The 26,321-nt window shown below is 35.5% G+C and overlaps 1 protein-coding gene across 48 annotated transcripts in view; it reads left to right on the forward strand.

Annotated features, from left to right (window-relative positions):
* Nucleotides 1-26,321, forward strand: part of LOC307184329 (teneurin-2-like) — a 2,867,364-nt gene that overhangs the window by 357,082 nt on the left and 2,483,961 nt on the right. The window lies entirely within an intron of this gene.

A 26,321-nucleotide genomic window follows, 5' to 3' on the forward strand; every position in this document is an offset into this window, starting at 1 on the left:
ACTGTCAATAAGGCCTTCGTGCTCTAATTTCCATTTAAAATAAAAAGCCTTTCTTCCCTACTCTCACAGCTATTTCTTCCACTTAATATTAACTATCGCTCTTTCTTTTTAATCACATGTCATTACTTATTTGTTTATTAATGGTCTGCTGCACCTAGAATGTCAACTTGATGAGGGAAAGGTGTTCTGGGGCATATATCTTCAGTTTCTAGATCAGTGCTTGACATACAGTAGACAAAGTTGTATGAAAGAATAGGCAGAGTTAAACTATATGTACTTTATTTTACAAGATTATTGCACTGAATACAATCATACAATAGGTCTTAATCAATAGACAGAACATCTCAACCTCTAAGAGAAGCCCAAGTTACTTAATCTTTAAAAAAAATTCCAAAAAGAGAGCTTCAAAACATTTAAAATGCATTTAAGTGTTATAATAAGCAAAATTAACTCTTATTGTTTTTTATTGACATACAGCATACAGCATTATATTAGTTTAATCATATTAACATAATGATTCAATATTGATGTATATTACAAAATGATCATCACAATAAGTCTAGTTAACGTTCATCAGCGTTGTAGAGATACCTTTGAGATCTTGTAGGTTCTGTTCCAGACCACCCCAATGAAGCGAAGATTGCAGTGACGTGAGTCATGGATTTTTTGGTTTCTTAGTGCATATAAAAAGTTACATTTATAGTATACTGTAGTCTGTTAAGTGTGCAGCAGCATTGAGAGTCAGTCCTCCCGAATCATGCTGCTGCTTTATCAACTAAAATTTATGTAATATTCTAAATCCTTTGTTGTCATTTCAACAGTCTTCACAGCTTCTTTCAGCAGGTGTAGATTTTGTCTCAAGAAACCACTTTCTTTGCTCATCCGTAGGAGGCAATTCCTTATCCATTAAAGTTTTATCATGTGATTGAAGCACTTCAGTCACATCCTCAGGCTCCACTTCTAATTCTGGTTCTCTTGCTTTTTTCTATCATATCTGGAGTTACTTCCTCTACTGAAGTCTTGAACCCATCCAAGGCACTCGTGAGGGTTGGAATCAACTTCTTCCAAACGACTGTTAATGTTGATATTTGGACCTCTTCCCGTGAATCACAAATGTTATTAATGGCATCTAGAATTACGAGCCCTTTTCAGAAGATTTCCATTTACTTTGCCCAGGTCCATCAGAGGAATCACTATCTATGCAAGCTATAGCCTTACAAAATGAATTTCTTAAAGAATGAGACCAGAGTCAAAATTACTCTTGATCCATGGGCTGCAGAATGGATGTTGTGTTATCAGGCATAAAAACAGCATTAATCTCGTTGTACATCTCCATCAGAGCTCTTGGGTGACCAGGTACATTGTCAAGGAGCAGTAATATTTGGAAAGGAATCTTTTATTTCTGACAATAGTCCTCATCATTGGGCTTAAAATATTCAGTTAACCGTTTTGTAAACAGTTGTGCTGTCATCCAGCCTCTGTTGTTCCATTTACAGAGCAAAGGCAGAGTAGATTTAGCATAACTCTTAAGGGTCCTAGGATTTTCAGAATGGTCAGTGAGAATTGGCTTCAACTTGAAGTCACCAGCTGCATTAGCTTTTAACACAAAAGTCAGCCTGCTTTTTGAAGCTTTGAAGCCAAGCATTGACCTCTCTTCTCTAGCTGTGAAAGTCCTAGATAGTATCTTCCTTTTTAAGGCTGTTTCATCTACATTAAAAATCTATTGTTTAGTGTAGGCACCTTCATGGATTAGTTTAGCTAGATCTTCTGGATTACTTGCTTCAGCTTCTGCATCAGCATTTACTGCTTTACCTTGCACTTCTATGTTATGGAGATGCCTTCTTTCCTTAAACCTCATCAGTCAACCTCTGTTAGCTTCAAACTTCTCTTGGGCAGCTTCCTCACCTCTCTCAGCTTTTGTGGGATTGAAGAGAGGGCCTTGCTCTGGACTGGGCTTTGTCTTAAGAGAATGTTGTGGCTGGTTAGATCTTCTATGCAAACCACTAAAACCCTTTTGCTATCAGCAATAAGACTGTTTCACTTTCTTATCATTCCTATGTTCACTGGAGTAGCACTTTTAATTTCCTTCAAGAACTTTTCCTTTGCACTCACAGCTTGGCTAACTGTTTGGCACTAGAGGCCTAGCTTTCCACCTATCTCTGCTTTTGACATGCCTTCCTCACTGAGCTTAATCATTTCTAGCTTTTGAGTTAAAATGAGAGATGTGTGATTCTTACTTTCATTTGAACACTTGGAGGCTGTTGTTGGGTTATTAATTGTCCTAATTTCAATATTGTTGTGTCTCAGGGAATAGGGAGACCCAAGGAAAGGAGATAGGTGGGACAGCAGCCTGTTGGTGGAGTAGTCAGAACACACACAGCATTTAGTAATTAAGTTCAGGGTCTTATTTGGGCATGGCTTTTGGCACTGTAAAACAATTACAATAGAAATGTCAAAGATCACTGATCACATATCACCATAATATATATAAATATAATGATTTTAAAAAGCATAAAATATTGTGAGAATTACCAAAATGTAACACGGAGACAGAAAGAGAGCAAATGCTATTAGGAAAATGATGCCAATAGACTTGCTTGATGCTGAAGGGTTGCCCCTAACCTTCAATTTGTAAAAAAAAAAAAAAAGGCAATATCTATAAAGCATGATAAAGCAGAGTGCAGTAATATGAGGTATGCCTGTATATAGTGACAGAATATTTTTTCTTGTGATAAGAACTTTTATATCTACTCTCTCAGCAACTTTCAAGTGCAATACAGCATTATTAACTGTATATTACATCGCCATGACTTATTTATTTTGTAACTGGAACTTTGTACCTTTTGACTCCCTTTACCCATTTCACCTACCCTCCACCCATCTCCTATCACAAGCACCAATCTGTTTTCTGTATCTGTGAGCCTAGATTTTGTTTTGTTTTGTTTTTTAGATTGCAGATATAAGTGAGAGCATGTGGTGTTTGTCTTTCTCTAACTTATTTCACTTAACATAATGCCCTCAAGGTCTGTCCAGGTTGTTGCAAATGGCAACTTTCCTTTTTATGGCTGTATAATATTCCATGGTGAATGAATAGTGTGTGTATATATATATATACACACACTATTCATTCACCATGGAATATTATATATATCCATATATATTCATATATATATATATATATATATATATATATATATATATTCATCCATTGATGGACAGTTAAGTTGTTTCCCTATCTTGGCTACTATAAATAATGCTGCAGTGAACATGGGGGTACATACATCTTTTCAAGTTAGTGTTTTTGTTTTCTTTGGCTAAATACCCAGAAGTGGAATTGTTGGATTATTAATTTTGTGAGGAATCTCCATAATGATTTCCATCATGGCTGTACCAACTGCATTCTCACCAACAGTGCATGAGTGTTCCCTTGTCTCCACATCCTTGCCAACACTTGTTATTTCTTGTTTCTCTGGTAATAGCCATTCTAACAGGTGTGGGGTGTTACCTTGTTGTGGTTTTGATGTGCATTCCCTGATTATTACTGATATTTAGCACCTTTTCATGTACCTCTTGGCCATGTGTATGTCTTCTTTGGAAAAATGTCTATTCAGATCCTCTGCACATGTTTTTTTGTTTGTTTTTTCTCTGCACATGTTTTAATTGAATTGTTTAATTGAATTACTTTTTTGTTATTGAATTGTATGAGTTCTTTATATAGTTTAGATATTAACCCTTTATCAGATACATGATTTACAAAATATTTTCTCCCATTTAGTAGGTTGCTTTTGTTGATGGTTTTATTGATGGTTTCCTTTGCTGTGCAGAAACTTTTTAATTGATGTAGTCTCACTCGTTTATTTTTGCTTTGTTGCCTTTGCTTTTGGTGTCAAATCAAAAAAAAATCATCACCACTACTGATGTCAAGAAGCTTACCACCTATGTTTTTTTTAAGGAGTTTTATGGTTTCACGTCTCACATTCAAATCTTTAATCCATTTTGAGTTAATGTTTGTGTATGGTATAGGAGAGTAGTTCAATTTTATTCTTTTTCATGTGACTATCCAGTTTTCCGAACACCATTTATTAAAGAGACTGTCCTTTTTCCATAGTATATTCTTGACTTTTTTGTTGTAAGTTAATTGGCCATCTATGTGTGGGTTTATTTCTGGGATATCTATCCTGTTCTGTGTGTCTGTTTCTATGCAGTACTATACTGTTTTGATTACTATAACTTTATAATATGGTTTGAAACATAGAGTATTATTCCTCTGTCTTTGTTCTTCTTTTTCAAGATTGCTTTGGCTCTTTGCATTTTTTTGTGGTTCCACATAAATTTTAGGATTGTTTGTCTTATTTCTGTCAAAAAAATTCCATTGGAATTTTGATAGGGATTGTACTCAGTCTGTGTATAGCTTTGGGTAGTATTGACTTTTTTTTTTTTTTTTAAAGATGATGTTGTGGGTAGGAGTTTATTAATTAATTCATTTATTTTTGCTGTGTTGCGCCTTTGTTTCTGTGCAAGGGCTTTCTCTAGTTGTGGCAAGTGGGGGCCACTCTTCATCGTTGTGCACGGGCCTCTCACTATCGCGGCCTCTCTTGTTGCAGAGCACAGGCTCCAGACACTCAGGCTCAGTAGTTGTGGCTCACGGGCCCAGTTGCTCCATGCCATGTGGGATCCTCTCAGACCCGGGCTCGAACCCGTGTCCCCTGCATTGGCAGGCAGATTCTCAACCACTGCGCCACCAGGGAAGCCCAGTATTGACATTTTAACAATATTAATTCTTCCATTCTATGAGCACAGAATATCTTTTCACATATTTGTGTCTTCTTTAGTTTCTTTCATTAATATTTTATAGTTTTCAGTGTACAGATCTTTTACCTCCTTGGTTAAATTTGTTGCTAGGTATTTTATTCTTTTTGATGCATTTGTAAATGGTATTGTTTTCTTAATTTCTCTTTCTGATAGTTTATTATTAGTATATAGAAATGCAAAAGATTTGTTGCAACAGAATTGTAATACATTTTAAAAGCATTTAAGGGGTATTCTAAACAATATTAACTTTTAACTGAAAAAGCAATGTGAAAGAATTAAGTTTTCTTAGGATAATTCCAAAATTTATAAAATGTTAATTGATAATTCACTACAGATGATAATGAAACATGAAGTTAAAATTCTCAGGATGTCTTTGTTCAATCATGACAGTATACATAACCTCATTTGTCATTTATATCCATTAGTAGGTAATTTTAAGTTTTATTATTGATATGAAGTGCAGAGCAAATGTCCCTTCTGTCCCTAACTCTTTCTTCCCCCTCCCCTAAAAATGGTGTTAGAACTTTACAGCAACCTACCTGTCAAATCTCCATGTACCATTGCCATTATTTAGGAGACACAAATCACTAAATTCTAGACAAGGGAAGGAGTGGAAGACAAAGAAACAGAACTGGAATAAAATGGCTATGTTACCCTGGGCAGTTAGCTTCGAAAAGGCCATGTCCAATGGTCTTGTCAAAGTGTCATGCCCAGTTAAATAAGGTACTCATTGAATTAGATGTTTGAATTAATTAATACACAGAGGAAAAAAAAGTTTCAAAATTCATGATGGTAAAGTTAATTTTGGAATTTATTTATTCTTTTCATTGTGTATTAGTTTCCTGTGGCTTCTGTGACAAATTACCACAAACTAGGTGGCTGAAAACAACAGAATTTTGTTCCTTCACAGGTCTCGAGGTCAGAAATTTAGAATCAGTATTTAAATCAAAATATTGGCAGGGCCACATTCCTCCTGGAGGTTCTAGAAGAAAATCTGTTTTTTTCTTCCTCCATCTTTCAGTGCTGACCACATTCCTTTGCTTGTGGCTACATCATTCCAATCTCCAAATCCATAGTCATATTGCCTTCTACTCTTCTGTCTCAAATTTATCTCCGCCTCTCCGTTATAAAGATGCACTAAGTGATTGCATTTAAGGCCCCCCTGGATATTCCAGAATAGTTTCCCCATCTTAATCCTTAACTTAATCACATCTAAAAGTTCCTTTTTGATACAAAAGGTAACATTTACAGATATGAGGGATTAGGATGTGGATGTCTTTTGGGGGAGGACATTATTCAACCAACCAGTTTGTCATCTGGACCACAAAGATTCACAACCATCCACGTGCAAAGTATCTTCATTCCATTCCAACATACTCAAAAGTCTCAACTCATTAGAGCATTAACTCAAGTCTAAAATCTCAGCTAAATATTATGAGCTCAAAGGTTCCAAATGTCATTATCTAAATAATTTAACTTAGTATGAGTCAAAGTCTGGATATGGTTCATCCTGTGGCAAAATTTCCATCTATAGATTTGTGAAACCAGGAGACTAGTTATCTGCTTCCAAAATACAGTGGTGGGACAGGCATAGGATAACAGTTATATATATTCTTAATTCAAAATGGGGGAACATTGAAGGAAAAAAGGAGTCACTAGCCCCCCAAGCAATTTCAAAATCCAACCAGCCAGTTTCCATTAGATTTCAAGGCCAGGGAATAATCCTCTGTGGCTTAAGGCTCTGCCTTTTGGACCCATGAGTCTGGCTTCTGTATAGATTTGCTCCGGTACCCATGACTCTGGCCTCTAGACCCAAGGCTCTCCACTTGGAGTTATATACTTCCTTCATTTTATCTTTTGTCCCTTTCAGACCAGTCTGGCAGTGTTTCTACTGGTAAACATTTCTCAAATCTTACAGATCTTCTGTGTATGTCATGGAGATTCACACCATTAGACGAGAGAGCCCTCCACATATCTTTTTTTGGAATAATCCCATCTTTATTCCTGGCTTCTGCTGAGATGGTTGAGTGGATCCATGAACCACATGCTTAATTTCCTTAAGAACCCTCTTTGTGAGAGAACACTCTGAATCTTTGATTGTTTTGAGGCACTAGCCAATTGTGATCCAGCCATATCCTTGGCTTTATGGTCAGAGTTTATTTTACTAAAAGTAAATCTCGTAATTTTAGCATCTTTTGCAATCTGGATAGGCTGAGAATTTCTCAAATCATTAAATCCTGGTTCATTTTTGCTTTATAGTTCTTTCCTCAATTTTTCTGTTTCCTCTTGCATTTTACTATAAGCAATAAGAAGAAACCAGGCTGCACCTTGAACCACTTATCTTGGAAGTCTCCTCAGCTGAATACCCAAGTTCATCATTTACAAATTCTATAGGGCACATTTCTGCTATACCTTCTAATGTTATATAATAAGGATCAACTTCCCTCCAGTTTCCAATAGCGTGTTCTTTTTGTTCCTTCCAAGACCTCACTATAAGTGCCTTGAACATCCATAGTTCTACCAATAGTTCAGAGCAATCTAGGCTTTTTCTATCATGCACCTCAGAATTATTCCAGCTTCTCTGCCCATTAACCTAATCTCAAAGGCACTTTTATATTTGCAGGAATTTGTTATAGTAGTACCCCACTCTCAGTATCAAAATCTGTTTTAGCTTACTGTGGTTGATATAACAAATTAGCATAAATTCAATGACTCAAAACAACAGAAATTTATTGTAAAGTCCAGAAGTCAAATCGGCATCACTAGACTGAAATGCTGGTGTCAGCATGACCATACTTCCTCTGGAGGTTCTAGGAAGGTATCTGTTCCTTGCCTCTTTCAGCTTCTGGTGACTGCTGACATTCCTTGGTTGCAGTCACATTACTCCACTTTTCAAGAGCAATATTTTAAAATCCCTCTCTGTTCCATCTTCACATTGCCTTCTTTCAACATGAGTACAATCTCCCTCTGCTCACCCCTCTACCCCTCATCCCCCAATGGGACACATATGGTCACATTTAAGGCCTGCCTGGATAATCCAGTATAATCTCCCCATCACAAGATTTTTAACCACGTCTACAGAGACCCTGTTTCCATATAAGGTAACATTTACAAATTCTTGATTAGGGACTGACATGTTATTGGGAAAAAAATTTATAGTATCTGACTTAACATTCAAAATGGCTTAATAGCCCTCTTTTTTCTTCTTAGTAATGAACATTTAATCTGCACCTATTCACTCCTCCAAACTGTTATCTTCCCTCTCTTAATAAATGACATCATCAAGTGCTTAAGCCAGAAATTTAGGAGTTATCATGAAGTTTCTCCTTTACCTGTTACATTTAATCTATTGGCAAGACTGCATGACTAGCACCAAGATACTTCTCGCCTTTTCCAGTGCTACCACCCTGGTCCAAGCTATTGCTATTTGTCTCCTGGGACATTAGCAGTAACCTCTTAAACTGTCTCCCAGCCTCTACTCTTGCCTCCCAACAATCTACTCGCCGCATAGCAGCCAGAGTATGATATTTTGAAACTCCATCAGTTAATGCCTGTCCCCTGGTTAATACTCTTCACTGGTTTCCCATCATACTTATGATAAAACTCAAATATTCTACCTTTACTGAAAATGTCTCATATAATTTGCAATCTACTAGATGCATTTTTCTCCTTCAAATACGGGTCCCATTCTTAACACACAATAAGGAAGCTAAAATGGCCATTTCTATTTTCAAAGGAAAAAAAAAATTTTTAAATGGAAACCTTTTGTACTTTATATAATGTCACTTAATTCTGTATTTTTACCTTGCTTTATAAATAATATCATCAAGTACTTTTACAAGATATTTAGAAATATGTGTTTTCAATTACTTTTAGATGAATCATGTTTATTGCTTAGTCTGTGATGGATATTTTACTGGTATCAGGTTTGGACCTATCACTGGCTTATCATTTATCACTTGATGAAGGTGTCACTTAAAGTTTTCAGTGGTGCACTAAAAATCAACAGTGATTTATCGAATAACTGCAGTGTGTCCAAATTTATACACAGAGCAATTTGGAAGAATACATATATTTCTTCCCGACTTGTAGAAGTGTCTCCTTTTTTCCCTCTTGTCATTTAGTGCCTCAAAATTTAAGTCAGATTATGAAGAAAAATTTATTATTCCACAGTGAAAATGTCAATTTACAAAATAACACACAAACCATATTTAGCTATTGATATTAGTAGCTAAAAAAATCACAAAATGTAAAAATTATACCTTTTGCTTGTCATATTTATGAGTGTTAATACATATTGTTAACAAAAGTATGAAAAATACAGTAACTCAGATACAGCGTACTTGTACATTGTATTTGGACAGCCATATTAGAAAGTTATTTGAAAAGAATCATCAGTGCTATCAAAATGTTCATACCTTTGAATATAGCTCTTCCCTTTAACTTAATAAAATTATCAGATATGTGCAATAACATTTAGGTATAAGGACATTTTTATATCATTATTTAAAAGAATGAAAATTCAAAAAATCTGCTAATCTAAAAACTTAGAAGACTGAATGTATAGTTTGTTACCTCCTTACGTTGAAATATTCATGGCTATTTAAAATCATAATTTAGAAAAACATTTTATGACATGAGCAAAATTTTTAGGATATATAATCAAAGCAGTTTAACCCACCGCATGTGACTTATGATACCAGTTTTGTGAGATAAGCACACATAAAATTGTGCTTCTAGAAGTAAATGATATACACACATATAATGGAGGTATTTATGATGACTTTAATTTTTAAAAAAATTTTTTTTCAAAATTTTGTGATGATAATAAGCTGTTTTTGTAATATATTTGTTAAAGAGAAAACTAACAAAACCTAAACATAGACTTAGATTTAAAAACATAGTGTATTTATAAATAAATAATGAAAATAAAAAAGGAGGCCCTTGTAATATCAGAGCCCTAGAAACTTTCATGCAAAGGAAACAGTGCTCTTTCTCCTCCGCTATCAAGGAAAGGAAAAGTGGGTAACTAAAGGCTAAGGTGAAAAGACCCTATGAGAGTTGATGATCTCTTACTTGTTAGCCCAATCAATGTCGCAGAATCAGTATTCTTAAAGTTCCATAAAATTACATGCGCACATAGACACGTATTCTATGTAGTCAGCTGTTACCTATGTCAACAGAATAGAACAAAAGCAAAGTAAAACACATTTAAATTAGACTAAAAAATATTGTAGATAGAGCCTTTCATCAAGGGATACTTTGAAGTATATACGTGGGGAAGGAAGATGTTAAAGATAACGCCTTAATTTTGAGAGTGCTGATAGTGTCCTACTTAGTATTCATTCTGAAGGGGGGCTGCTGGGGGAAATCAACCAATTTATGTGTTTAGGGAAATACTAACATTGTGTTTATGAGTGCCTCTTTTGTACCATAAAAATCTAAGAATATTATATTTTAATAATTTAATATGTATTAGGCTCATTAAAATAAACTAATTTTTAAAATGATAATCCATTCGTGTTAAAGGAATCAGGGAAAAAGTATGATTGACTCCAGACCCCTAGCACTTTATTACCATCCTTTCTATAACTATAACATATTCACTCTTAGAAAGGAACTTGTACATTTGTTGTATCATGTAAGTAAGTAATCCAAAAAATTGTTTTATCTTTCTCTCTATGCACTCAATCAATCATATTCAATTTCTTTCTTCACTGTTTCTCTTAAAGCTGGAAGTATTGTTAACCACCAGCTACATAGGGCCATCAATTAACACAATGTCAGTTATATGCTTTCTAGCTCCCTCTAGTTTTTTCAGGGAAGTTGTCTCTGAAAAGAAATCACATCAGATCCAAGAAAATGGGAAGAAGTTGCCACTGACTCAAAATTTGTTTAAATGTAGGGTGCTATACAGTGTGTATAGGTATTAAGTATCCTAATTGCATATTAGTTTAACATATAGCATTTGTTTCGTCATAACAGCAACTGAAAAACCAAAAACTCAATCAAAATAATAATGAACACATACACATACTCACATGTATGTTGTCAGCTTCCTTTAATATGAGTAAGAGACTCTAGATCAAGGTACTACTTAGGTCTATAGTAAGCAATTGCAAAGGACTCTGGAATTTAGGTTAGACTATATCTTTGAAGTCCTGCCTCAGCTTTTCTAACATTCTGTCCCTCTAGCAATTCTTTGTTCTCCGAAGCTAATGAATCAATTGCAGAGCTGTCCCATAGGTCTTCCACATTCTTATGTCCCTTCATATCAATTATACTTCCATTTTGATAAATGGTACTTAGCAAAGTAGTCCCCTTCATTCAGTGGAGCTTATAGCTCTGAAAAAACGGGGAAAACTTTCTGTATCTTTTATGTCTAGAATCAAGCAAAGTGCCTGGCACATAATAGGTTGTAGTAACTCACAATGAATATTAAAAAAATGAGTCATGAAGATATTGATATTTTGAAAATGTTATAGAAAATCAAAATTGTGGAATTTTAACAATGATGTCTCAAACAGTGCTGGCCGTTTACTTTTGAGAGTTATTTACAGGTTTAATGTAAGGTCTTTGTTAAGCTTTTCTTAAAAGAAGATATGAATAGGCTAATATAATATGAAGATTTAAAATACTTCTAGAAATTACAAGATAAATTTAAACTTCACCAAAAGCAGATGGAATGAAAGAAACTGATTAAGTGAACACTGTTTCAGTTTACATCCTGCAAAAAGACAGCAGATTGACAAAAATGCCAGTTTTTATTTATGTAAAAATGTATTAATTGCAAAAGAAAGAACTAGTGTTTTGACCTACATGTAAGCTAAGTGTTTAAAAAAAATAAAAAGCACAAGTGCATGTCTCATTGCAGTTTTAGCTCAAGAACAGAATGGATTTATTTATTATTCAGCAAGAGAGAATGTGTAGGCATGAGTGTGGTGATAGGTCTTATGTGTCAGTGTATGCATATATGTACTCCTAGTGTTGGGAATGTATCAGGATAAAATTTTGAACTTAATTCTAAGATAAAAATAAGTATTTAATACAATGAATGTAATTATTTTAGTTACCTTTGTCTTGTGAATACATTTGGGAGAGTAGATAAATGTCTGCTTGCACTTATGCTTAAACAATTAGAGAACCTACCCCATTCCTAGGTAATATGGTATTTTTGCTTATTTGGTGAGCATGTGGCCTCCTTTCCTAGAATACGACCTAAACAAACAAGTTCTTATGCAATCTGTTGCAGGCTCTTTAATATAAATAGATTAAAAAAAATGTCTATCCTACCAGTGTTGGTAAATTGTGTAGCTACTTTTCTAGTCTGCTTTCATTGGAGCATAATTTGGGGGGCTACTTATGTGGACAATTATAAAGCTACACAGATGTGAAAATTTCTCTCAGTCGTTAACTGTAAAATATAAGCTGCAATTAATGTCTGTCATCAAATTAGGAGATAATGTTAGTTTTCACACTTCAGTTCTCAGTTTAATGCTTTAACTAACCTTATTAGGGGCTCTTAGCACATCAAAAAAGGGATCAGCCAAACAAATGATTAGCTCTCTGGTCAATTTGCTAGACTCCAGTGGTAGTTTACTTTGTTAGCAATGTGTTTCTAATAAATGTAATTGTCACTTATTTAATGAAGCTGATTTTAGTATAAACACAAAGCATGAATGTAGGTCACATATTATAATTTGCTACCATGTATTCTCTATACACACAAGTACTCACAAATGTATATATAGATATATGTTATTTTCAGTTGCATAAAAACTGTAAAAAGCATCAATTTATAAATCAAACTAGATTGCCAAATTCCATATTTTGGCTTCGAAAATTGCTAAATTCCATACTTTGGTTTCTAAACCCTCTTTTCGACAAGCTTTTATCTACCTAGCAAAAGGAAATAAAGTATATGTCCTCTTTTTAAAAGAATCCTGTAAAAGCTTACTCTCTGGATTTTCTTTTGGCTTTTAAGAAAACATAAAGGGGAAGGTTTAAATGTTTAGAGGCTTACAAATGCCTAGAGAGGTTACTGAATGAATACAATTAATTTTTACTTTTCCTAATCGGTGTGTGCCACATTTAACCAGCAGAAATTCCATCTTCCTACACAGAAGAGAAGGCTCCTTTATCTCACAAGTTGGGTTTTATTTAAGCCAGTAAATTGTACATAGTATTGTACAATGAATTTCCTTTCTGATTAGTCTATTCTAATCGGTTTGATAGGGGAACTAACTCATTTAACACTTCAGGCAGATGCTTAGAATGTCTTTAGGGAATTGACCACTTCATTGCAGTTAAAAAGTATATTATTTGGAGGCGTAAATGGATACCAGATTTCCTTTTATGTTTTGGACCTTGGTACTAAGTTGTAGTAGGCCACACTCCCACTGTTAGCCTTAATGGGATTAGTTTGGATATTATCAGAGGAATGATCAACACCTGCTGATATGATCACAGATGGTATCAAAGAGTAAGAGGAACTCAGTTGTACAGGGACACTCATCTCAGGCTTTTACATTGGGAGTGCCAGTACAAAAATGGCTACAAGATTCAAGGATAATATTCCATGCAACTATTAGTGGTACAGTATCAAAACTGGTATGAAATTAAAAGTCTTTCTCTAGCTTGCTTAATTCTGAGGAATGGGAGCCTATTTGACAGTCTGCTAATACTAGCTCTTTGACTCTGGGTACGTTATTTAATTTCTTTGAGGCTATGTGTCTTTAGCTGCAAAACTGAGACCAATAATAACACCCAGCTCCTGGGATTTGGTGAGGATTAAATGAGGTAATCCAGGTGAAGAGCATAACCCTGTTCCTTACGTATAAATGTGAATCCTTATTGGACTGATTTTTATAATGTCTTTAGTGATTTTATGGATTCTTCAGGGGTGCTTTAATAAATATGAACTTAATAAAAAATACCTTGTGTTTTTGAGGGATACTATTAGCCCAATTTCTAAAGAAGATTTATGATATTAATTATGAAGTGATAGTAAATTTTATTATAGGCCTTTTCAACTTTGGAAAGTTTGTTTTTCTTCTATTAGTGTAATGTACTTCATTAACAGATTAGACATGTTGGAATAATTTAATAGTAAATTATGGTTTTTAATATACTGCCATTTCAGTTTATAAACTGTCTGGTTTGTGTTTTAGCGCAGGGGTCCCCAATGGTCCACAGCCTGTTAGGAACCGGGCCGCACAGCAAGAGGTGAGCAGCAGACGAGTGAGCGAAGCTTCATCTGCTGCTCCCCATTGCTTGCATTACTGCCCGAACTGTCCTCCCCTCTCCTCCCCACCCCCCAGTCGGTGGAAAAATTGTCTTCCACAAAACCCGTCCCTGGTGCCAGAAAGGTTGGGGACTGCTGTTTTAGTGTCCTACTAGCCTTACTGAATGAATTGAGAATATTTGGGGCTTTCCTATGTTCTGAAACAGTTAAATAGCTAATAAGTTATCTATTCCTTCACATTTATAGAATTTTACGCTTGTGTTTATGAACAATGGGCAGGGAATAGAAGGGAGAAAATGCTTGACTTCTTTTTCCATTTCTCTTTGGTTACTTGCATATTCAACTATGAGTCTACTTTGGTAATTGATATTTTTCTAGAAAAACACAGAGGTATAGAATTCTGGAGAAGCCAAAGAGGTCTCACAACAAAGTAGAATCTAGAAGCTAGTCCTTTGAAAGACCATCTAACCAATTTCGATAATAGAAAATAACCTTTCAAAATCAATTTTACTTTTAAGTTTCACAAAGGAATTTCATATGTAGTTACTAGTAGTACATCTTTTTGGTCCTTTCAAACAAATATGGTAAAAATGAAACAGACAGGAAACAGAAATTTAGACAAGTTAGATTCAGAATCAAATGACCAGTACTACTTTATACCCATTAGAATGTCTACTATTAAAAAACAAAAACAACAGAAAATAAGTGCTGGTAAAGATGTGGGGAAATTGGAACACTCATGCTTTATTGGTGGGAATATAAGATAGTGCAGCCACTGTGGAAAACATTATGGTTATTCCTCAAAAAATTAACAATAGAATTATTATATGATCCAGCAATTCCACTTCTGGGTATATACCTAAAAGAATTGAAAGCAGGGCTTTGAAGAGATGTTTGTAGTCTCCTGTTCATAGCAGCATTATTCATAATAGCCAAAAAGTGGAAGCAACCCACGTGTCCATTGACAGATGAGTGGATAAACAAAATGTGTACGTACATACAGTGGAATATTATTCAGCTTTAAAAAGGACAGGAATTCTGACACATGCTACAACATGGATAAATCTTGAGATCATTATACTAAGTGATATAAAGTCACAAAAAGGCAAATACTGTATGATTACACTTTTCTGAGGTACCTAGAGTGTAAATTCATAGAGACAGCATTCATAGAGACAGCAGGGAGATGGTGGTTGCCAGGGACTAGGAGAGGGAGGGAATGGGGAGTTAGTGTTTAATGGGCACAGAATTTCAGTTTTGCAAGATAAAAAGTTCTGGAAATGTATCTTGGTGATGACTGCACAAAATATGAATACACTTAATACCACTGAACTAACTGTGGTTAAGATGTGTATTTTACGATACTTATTATTTTTAATCAAATGACCGGGAAGTGACAGAGCCAAGCCAAGGAATGCCTCCTAAGCTAGAGGCACTTGAACTATTTTTGAGCACTCGAAGCCTAATGGGTCATGTTGTCTTTATATTTGGTCCCTAAGAAAAATTTCTAGGGATCATTTTTGTGTGCTTCTGTCTTTTGATATACTAAAAAAGAAAAGAAAACATGCAAAAGTTCAAACATAAGGCCCTGTGACAACACCTAATAATTTTCTTTCCAAAGTATGTTTTATCCTATTAGAACGTTCTCCTCTAGGGAGCCTTGCCTAATTTTCATAACACGTCACTGTATGTACCTGTCCTCCTTCAACATACCCACTGCATCCTAGTCTTATTTTCTTTATACCTCTCATTTTTTTCATATTCTAAATATCTGCTTATGTTCTCTTTCCCTATAGAATGGGACTGTCTGGAGATTAACCAGTAAAAGTTAAAAAATCTAAGTTCTACTCTCTATTTTTATTCTCATGACATGGATTTCAGTTGCTTTGTATTTCGTCTTTCCTGTAAGTCCATAGTTTTTTGTAGACATACAGCCAAGTTAATAAATCTCCGAGGTCTTATTTTGTGTAGGATGCTATTCTAGATTCCAGGGAGATAGCAGGACAAAACATTTTAAAAAGGCCCAAAATCTCTTTCCTCATTGAACTCACATTATAGAGGAGGCAGGCAATAAACAAGATAAATAAATGGAATACATGTTATGTTGCATATGTGATAAAAGGAAAATAAAGCAGGTAATGGGATATAAGGTGTCTGGGTATGTAGGAAATTTTAGATAAGGTAACAGGGAAGATCATACAGAGTACCTGGCTTTTGACCAAAGACCAAGTAAAAGAGAATATTAGTTTGTTAGGATCACCATAACAAAATACCACAGACGAGTAGCTTAAAAAGCAGAAAATTTTTATTTTCTCACAGTACTGGCAGCTGGAAGTCCAAGATCAAGGGGTCAGCCGGTTTGATTTCTCCTGAAGACTCTCTCCTTGGCTTGCAGATGGCTGGCTTCTTGCCATGTCCTCACATGGACTTTCCTCTGTGCACACACATCCCTTCTGCCTCTTCCTCTTCTTATAAGGACATGGGTCATATTGGGTTGGGGCCCCACCACTAACAGCCTCTTTTTAACTTAATCGCCCTTAAAAGATCTTTTCTCCAAATACGGTTACATTCTGAGGTACTAGGGTTGGGACTTCAACATATGAATTTTAGGGGAACACAATTCAGACCATAACAGGGAGGGAAAGAGTCATATAGCTATCAGGGGCAGGACATTTCAGAGAGAAAAAGAAAGCAAAGGCCCCGAAGTAGGAGCATGTCTGAGAGTGTTCTGGCAGCATCAAAGAGGCCAGTGCAGCTAGAACAGAGCAAAGAAGAGAGATATAGCAGGTGAGGCCAGAGAGAAAACAGGGCCAGATCTTGTATATCATTGTAAGACCTTCTCTTTTTTATTTTGAGAGGAATGGAATTCCATTAGTGAGTTTGAGCCAAGGACGTGTTTGGACACATGATCAGCCAAGACCTCTCTGGTTGGTGTGTTGATAGTAGACTAAGGTGAAGGAAGGGGATACAGAGGCTCTTGTAATAATCCAGGTAAGATATAATGGTGGTTTAGTGTAGAGTTGTGACATTGGGAGAGATGAGAGGTGATCAGGGTCTAGAGTTTTCTACAGTTTGGGGGAGGGGGTTCAAATGCAGGTCCACAGCCCATGTTCTTTTCTACTGCATGACTATGGAAGAAAGTACATGTTCAACAAAGTTAGGAAAAGAAAATGAAGGAATAGCTGAAATAACTTACTCTTTGTTTTTTTAGTGGGGAGGGCAACAGACCTACCTTGGAGTTTTATATATTTTTTGATGGTTAAGCTAATAAGATTTACTGGCAGACTATATGTGTGGTATGACAAAAACCGTGGATGCTGAGCCACTGGAAGAATGTAGTTATCTGTGACCTAAAAGGGAGAAGCAGGTGAATCAGGTTTGGGAGAAATAGAGGGAGATTTCAGTTTTGAACAGGTTAAATTTGAGAGCTCTATTAAAATATGTAAGTAGATATGGCACTAGGTAACTGCATATATATACCTCATCAAGTGTAAAGACAAAGAGTTCAGTAAATAATAGCTATAGATTATTCAGTAAATAATAGCCGATGATGAGGAGAAGTAAGAAGGGAAAAGAGGAGAAAAAAAGCAAGTGTGTTTCCTTCACAAAACTTTCCAAACGATGCAACTTACCAAAATTATGATAGTCTTAGTACTAGGTGCTCTGTTAAAAAAAAATAGATATATTACCTGTATTCTGAGAATTTCAGTTTATGTCAGGGTGACCCTCACGCATGTTGACTCTTTTGCTTGTCAGCCTTTCATGCCACATGTGGATGAGGGAGCAAAAGAAGTTGTGTTCTTGGGTAACTGTTGGCCTTTTGATGAGGTGAAGGTATCATACCAAATGTGTTTCTTGTCTTGCATTCGTCACTAAAGCTAAATGCAAGTAGTATTTTATTGACACCCATTTGTGTCTTCTGAGTCTGACAGCCAACTTCTAACTGTAGTTGTGCTGCTTCAGTAATATGATCACTGTAGATAGCCTTTTTGGAAATTAGGCTCTGCAAATATCAGTGCTTACAGGAGCTAGGCAGATAGCTTATATAAGCAGATAGCTTATGTAAGCTTATATAATTATTTCTTATAATAATTAAGAAAAAGACTGAAAAGAACTGAGAGAGAATGGCTGTGACAGGCTGAATAATTCTCCCCCACCATGTATCAGATTAAATATTTTGAGATGAGGGAATTATCCTGGATTATTGCAGTGATCCCAAGTAACTTAAAAGGTCCTCCTAAAATTCAGGAAGGCAAGAAAGTCAAAGAGAAAGTGATTTGACGAAGGAGCCAGAGGTTGGAGTAACGCACTTTGAAGTAGCGGGAAGGAGCTGTAAGCCAAAGGATATAGGTGGCTTTTTGAAGATGAGGGTGGCAAGGAAACAGATGATCCTGAAGAGAGAAGGAGCAGAAGGAACACAGTCTTCCTCCAGAGGGAGCACAGCTTTGCTGACACTTTGATTTTCTACTTCCGAATCTCCAGAACAGTTAGAGAATAAACTTATTGGCTTTAAACCACTATGCTTTCTCAAAGCCATCACCATCATTTTTTAAAACTGAAATTCAACTTAAAAAATAAACACCCACAAGAATGGCCAAGGATTGAGCATTCAGGGTTCAATCCAGACTAAAGGCTTCCAGTTTTCAACTACTGTTAAACTTTAACAAACTTTTAAACTTTGTTAAATATTTCCAGCAAAATATTTTGCCTACTATTTTATTTTACTGAAGATAAGTAATAAAAACCACCATGTCAAATGTATATAATGTTATATACCATGTAAAAAAGGTGTGAATAATAATTTTCTCTAATGATAATGTTAGGTAGAGCAGAAAAGAGGAAAAGACAATAGGTTAGTTCTTTGTCACTCATCATTGGTTTCCACCACTGCAAATTTATATCTAATTTTAAGAGGCAGATTTCCTAATCAGTAATGATAAAATGTTAGAAGTTCAACTTTCATAATTAACCATGGCATGCGAGTTTCCTTGATTTTCAATACGAAATTTGCTTCTACAAATTATAATCAGTATAAATGGGGAGAACCTTATCAGAAGAGATAATTTAAATTGATATGTTTCTAAAATACTGATAAAGTAATTTTTAAATGATATGCATATAGAACCACAGCTGAAATCTAGAATAAATGCATAAGTCAAAGTATTATTTAATCAATAAAATTGTGCAGAAAACTAGTTAATCTATTAAGACATGATAACTATGTAGCTAACATTCCCTCTAGTTGAGAAAAAAAGGATGACATGTGAAATGAACAATTGTTCAGAATTTGTAATGATTATTTTCCAAATCTCCAATACAATCCTTCAAATTAAAGAGTGCTATATTTAGCTAATACTTAATCCATTTCTCCAGTAATTGTAGAGGCCACATTAAGATAATGCTTAAATCATAATGTAAATTGGGTCAGAAATATAAATCAATCAGAAATAAACATAAACCTATCACAAGCAGAACTAAACATTAACTAACTCTTAGTACAAGTTAAGAATTCATTACTGGGGGACTTCTATTTCTGTCCAAAACAGAGAAACAGATTTACCCTCTTGCCAAAAACAGCCAAAAACAAAGCCAAAAACTTCAGCAGACTAAATACATGAAACAGTGGTTTTTCATGGCACTGGATATCAGGCAGTGAGGGACGGTGATCGCTGAGAGATGAGAGATAAACCCTCAGAAGGTATGCCTCACATGAGAGGGTCCAGAGAGCGTTGTCATACAGAGAACTCCAGAGATCTGCAGAGCAGCCCCTGTGTTTAGTAAGTATTGATCAACACATGTTTTCAAGGAAACTACTGAGGCAAAGAAAGAACCATCTGAAAGAATTAGTAGAAAGAATACGTGGAACACACACAGGGCTGGGAATGGTGCCTGTTCCCACCAGCTAGATTAGAGAAACTCATAATTTGCAAGTCATTGGATAGAGTATCAGAAGGGTCTTGCCTCAGTAGTGGGGAATAACTAGCCCTAGGCTAAAGGTTGCTCTGGTCTTGCCAATGAATCTTAAAGGCAAGTCCCAAAATAATGATACTGTTTCCTAGTAACTTAACTATGTTCCAGACAAAGCTCAAAAATATGTAAAGAAATACAAAAATATATTGACCAAAAAAACATGGTGTCTGGCATCTGGTCAAAGATAACCAGGTATACAAAAGGAAAGTAGGCTCCATAATGAGAAAAATCAATAAACTGAAACTGACCCGGAACTAACACAGATGTTGTAATTATCAGGCAAAGACATTAAAATAGTGGTTACAATTGCATTCCATATGTTCAAACATTAAGTGAAGACATGGACAATATAAAAAGACCCAAATCAGATTTCTAGAGATGAAAACTAAAATATCTGAGTTGAAAAGATACACAGGATGGGATTATGGCTGATTAAACATTGTAGAAGAAAAGACTAGTGAACTTCAAGAAAGCAACAGAAGCAATCCATAATAGAACAAAAAGAATTTATTAAAAAAATAAAAAGAGCATCAGTGAACTGAGACAATTCCAGATGACCTACCCAATTCAAAGAAACATGAAGAAAACTACAATAAGACATGATATAATCAAACTGACCAAAATCAGTGATAAAGAAAAAAAATCTTAAAAGAAACAGGGGTTAGGGAGAAGACTTGTTACATACAAAGCAACAAAGATATGGATGATAGCTACATCTTTAAACTACGGAAAGAAAAAAAAAAGTCGACCTAGAATGCTGTACTAAGCAAAAATTTAAAAGTGAAGGTGAAATAAAGACTTTTTCAGGCAGAGAAAAGCTGGAAGAATTCAGCACCAACACGTGCACAGCATAAGAACTGTTAAATGAAAATAATACAAGGTAGGAATATGGATCTATACAAAGGCATGATGAATATTTCAATACACAAAGTTGAATGCCTCATGAGAGAACTGTTTCCAGAGTTGAATGCTGCAGTCAGTAAACAAGGCCAGGCTCCTTCAGGTGTTACTAGTTTTGTCTGAATCACTATGCACTTTATCCTGCAACTTGTTTCGGTTTCCTTGAAGTTTACCATTCAGCTATTGGCTCCCCACACTTTTGATTTTCTTTTCCCCACCTTAAAGCCTGTAAATGCTGACTTATTTGCTTGTCTGTTTCCCACATGATATGCCATTTCCCCATACTTTTATATAGCCTTCAGTCTGGCCAGAGACTTTGCCTCCTATTGAAAGTACTCCACTTGACCTTGTTGTAGTTACACTTAAATCTCATACATTTCTTAGTAAGACTAGAAGAGGTAGCTGAGGCTCTGTTCTCTGAAAGTGAAATTACCTCTGAATAGACAATGGAGAACATGGGAAGCAGATGAAGTAGCTAACAAAGCCTGTGTAGATATAACCTTGTGTAAGCTGCCCTATTCCTGCCCCTCTGACCCTATCTGTCTTCTTGAATACCTGTTGTTACCGAACCAAACTTGGGTCTGCTTGCCTGCACACAGTAAAGCCAATCTACTGGTACTGGGTTGTGGTAAAGTACAGCATTTATTGCAGGGTTCCAATCAAGGAGAATGGCCAGCTCATGCTCAAAAGACCCAAACTTGATTTCATGTTTGTAAAAGTGGAAAAAAAAGCTTTATCTTCTGACACATTTAAGTTGACATACTACTTATCGGTATATATCATTTCCTTTATTTTAAAAAAGGAAAGCAAAAAACAGCAATAACAAAACCCAGTGTCTAGCGAAATAAAATGCATACTTCCTCATTCTTAGCCCTCACTTGCCCCCACTTAGTCTATCAGAAAGTTTTGAAAAACTTTTCATAAGACATTTAAAGGAATTGCTTAAAACTGGAGTCTCAGCCACCCCCCCCCCCTTTTTTTTATCCTAAGGAATATCAGCATCCTCTTAAAGTAAGAGACAGATAATGAAACACATTGCTGCAAGAAAGGGCATATTTTGATTAATCTGAACAGGTGGTAGGAAGACTCACTGCTATTCACCTTTCACATGGCTTTAAAGCAATTATTCCCATTGTGTGGTCCTGCAATATTAGCATCACCTGGGAGCTTGTTAAAATGCAAGTTCTTAGGTACTACCCCAGATTTACTGAGTCAGAAACTAGGGGTGGGTCCTAGCAATCTGTGTTTTAACAAGTCCTCCAGGTGATTCTGATGCTGGCTCAAACTTGAGAACCACTGTTTTAAAGCAGTGATACAGAGAAAAGAATGCAACTAAACTGTGCTGTAAATCCTGCTTCAGAATCATAAACTTCAATGTCATAAACTAGGCTGGGGATATTGCTCTGGAGCTTCCTTAGGAGTATGAGACTAGGTAAGATCCTTCTCTCATTTCTCTTATTTATAACATGGTAAAAATGCCATATATGTATAGTTATTTCAGGTATAAAAATAATATGGTAAAAGACTTAGTATAGTGTCACTCAGCAGCAGGCTACTACTAAAGGTTGCTATTATTAAACCAGTAATATTATTAAACAAGGAAATTAATAGGTTCTGTGATTAGGAAAAGTTAGTAAACTTTTCCTGAAGTTTTAATCAAGTTCTCTAGTTTTAGTTTTCCTTCACACACCCATGTTCAGATATTAGTCATGGAAATTATGTTTGGTACACAAAAGTAGAAGATGGCAGATTTCCACTCTGGTAAACCAAGAGGTCTACAAGTCATTGATTTATTTAATAGATGAACCTCTCCATGTTAGTCCTAACTTGGCTTAGCACAGAATCTTAAACATGAATTTTTAAAAATACCTTTGAAATGATTAAAATATTAACAAGACCTAGCCACAGAATGGCCTTAGGCCAAAAGAGTTAAAGCATTGTGTGGTTTGGTAACTTAGAGAAGGAGACTAAAGCAAAAACAAAACAAAAAATAACTACAACAGTAAAGGGGAGAAAAGTGCATAGTTTAAGCATCTAGAAGAAAACTGACAAAGTTTTACTTATTTATTCATTTATTTGTTAAGGATAAATATTTGTTTTAAGGAGATCATAACACCAAAAATGTATTTTAAAATAATTTTCCTTTGCCGCAGTAGTCCTTGTTTATTTAAGATTGGTATGTAGTCTCTTAGATAATTTATTATTTTGACTTTGCTGCAACACATCCCTTTTTCCTCTTGAATTTCTTTAAGTGGGCTGTTAAAGTCTCTCTCTAACTCCCTGGGCAGAGTGTGCTAATGTGGAGCTGGAGTTTTCCAAAGGAGCTGTCATAATCTGTTGGCTCAATGATCCGTTAATGACACCTAATGCTCACAGCAGAGTCTGCCTCTGCTTGCTGCTGCTCGTGGCTGGTGCACTGAGGATGCAGGTGCCTTGTAAGCACCCAAATCAGCCATTAAGGTCACTTTTATTAGTGGCTTCTGCTTACAAAACAGGGCTCTGGAGGAACATGATTCAGTCTAGGCAAAACCCTGGCAGCTCAGAAGAGTCACACTGTTAGGGACCAGCTGCATCTTGTTATATAAAGAAAGCCAGAAGAGTAATATTATTCTCTTTTCACTTTCACAGGCTCTTACGCCTTATTATAGGAATGATTAAGAACAGTGCTTTCTCACCTTACACCTTCAGTTCTCCCCTCTAGCAGTAACGAATTTGAAAATAAATTGTCACTCTATCTCTTCTTAGTGAACTAAGATTAATTTCTTTGGAAATGTCGCATTTAGTTTGCTGAAAAAAAAAAGTCCAATGAACAGACGTAACTCTAAAAAGTTTAATAGACTGGCAATACAAACATTGGTAATGAAAGATAAACATCTTTAAACTCAGCCCAGCCCTACAGGAAGTACCCCTACAGGAGCCCAGCCCCGTGTGAGGCATTTTGCCTACATATTTTTTCCTCCAGACAACCTTTTAAGATTTTAAAATGTAACAGGGCCTTCTCTTTGACACTGACAGACTTCTTTTAAACTTGTATCTTCAATTTATGTGTTCCATTTTAGTTAATGGAGTAGTGATACCACACATTCAGCCATTTTAATTTTACCTGGAATTTTAGTTGCCTAATTGTTCTTGGAGCATACTTGAAACTATTGGAAAAGCACACCAGTATTTTTTTTAAAATTTTCCCATCATTCTTTAATTGTCACATGAGTAATAGTAATCCTCCTACTTTAATTGATACTAGAAAACAGTACCAATGTACTTAAGTACTTGAGTAAAGCAACCTATTAAAAAAGGAGTTGTAACATACTATATTTAGGGCAGAAAAAGAAAACCAACCAATATGCTTTACAGAACAACTCAGTTTTATAAAGTTGGAAAAAACACAATGTTTAAAGAGCATGGTGACCTAAATGGGAAGGTAATCCAAAAAAGGGGGTATATATGTATACGTATGGCTGATTCACTTTGCTGTACAGTAGAAACTAACACAATATTGTGAAGCAACTATACTCCAGTAAAAATTAAAGAAAAATAAAGGGCATGTATCCGCGTTTTTGGTTTGACATAAATAGATAATTGAACTGGCACATTTGGCTATTATCATTGAAGAAATTGATTACTGGTCAGTTATTAATATTTTCATTCATGGAAGAATTCCTGAGGGAGTTAGAGAAAATATTTTCTTCCTGCTTGATTTGTATAATGTATCACTATATGTGGGTTTGCTTTCCAAGTTTTGTCATTTTCGCTAATGGCACATCTATTGAAGTATATATTTCAGTCTTCCTTATCTCCCGCTCTGGACAGCCTCATGCCTGGGATGGGCTGATAACTTCTTATTCTTTCCTATTTACACAATGCTTCCAGATGAGGTTATTTGAAGCAAAATTTTAACTATGTCACTTATTTGCTCAAAAATCTTCCCTGGTTTCTTGATGCAGTAAAAATAATACAGAAACTCAATAGCCTATAATTTAGAGCCCTCCATGTTCTGGTCTTGAGGTTACTATGAACATCACTTCAAATTCTCCTTATGCTCTTGCAACAAAAACTGCACTATGGCAGAAATGTCCCTGACCTATCTTCACTTAACCTACCTCCACTTAACTAGTTTACCAGATTCAACCATGCTCTCCATACTGCTCTCTGAAATACATGCGTGGTATTCATCATGAGCTCCTCACACACACGTAGTAGACTAGCTGCTTTTTGCACTTCCATTTCATCAGCCAGTTGAGCAGTATGGTTACAAAGAGAGGTTTGTACCCAGACCTATTTTTATCTGTGGCTATTATAAATACAAAAATTAATTACATGATAACCAATTGAGAAATATCAGTTGAAAATAACTTTTTTTCCTATGAAAAGTAGGTTATATACTTTGGAAATAAATGATGAATTTCTTGTCTCCAAACATATTGTTGTCAAATCAGTTGTGACAAGACAGCTGTAAAATATTGGGAGAAAATCATAGAAAACTAGAAAGATTCTGCATTTATATTTCTAGTGAAATATGTTTGGATTCACCTGTGACATTTTAAAGAAATTGAAAATGTGATTCCAGGGTCATACATCTTGGGTGTGGTTCATGCCAGGGAGGTGACATATTTACAGGAAGACAACATACAGTAGTGGATTAATGGTGACAGTTCTTTGGGAAAGAAATTATGGAATCATGTAGACATCATATATGTAGTGATAGAAGCAGACAAATATAAATATGATGCAGAGGAGTTTGCAGATCCAGAATCTTAAAGAGAAAAACTGTTCCTTCTTTTTATTGTGAACATTTTCAAACATTTATGATATGTATGGTAGTTTTTTATTTTAGTAGAATTGACATTCAGAAAAATGCACTTATCTTAAGCTTGATGAATTTACATAAACTATACACATACCGGTAATCAGAAAGAGAGCATTACCAGCACCCCAGCAGGTCCTCTTATGCTCCCTTTCAGCTACTGCCCCCTCACTCTGCAAGTAATCACTTACTTTAACAGCATAAATTCTTTGACTCTTTTTGTAATATATAAAAATTGTATTTATTATTTTGTGTTTGACTTCCTCCTTGTAACATTATATGGATGAAATATTAGCCTCATCTAACTATAGATCATCCAGTGTCATTGCAGCAAGCTATTCTGTGTATCCAGATTAGATACTGAGTGAATTTAGTGAGGGGAAAAAGGCTTTTCCTTGATCTTTCTTTTCTATACCAGTTGTTCATTTTATCACTTAATTCCCTCTACCTGACTGCTTTTGTTCTTTTTTTTTAAACCCCTATCTAATGTCAACGTGTAATTTTTTTTTTTTTTTTTGTGGTACGCGGGCCTCTCACTGTTGTGGTTCCTCCCGTTGTGGAGCATAGGCTCCGGATGCGCAGGCTCAGCGG

This window comes from Stenella coeruleoalba, assembly GCF_951394435.1.
Source record: "Stenella coeruleoalba genome assembly, chromosome: 3".
Classification (NCBI taxonomy): domain Eukaryota; kingdom Metazoa; phylum Chordata; class Mammalia; order Artiodactyla; family Delphinidae; genus Stenella; species Stenella coeruleoalba.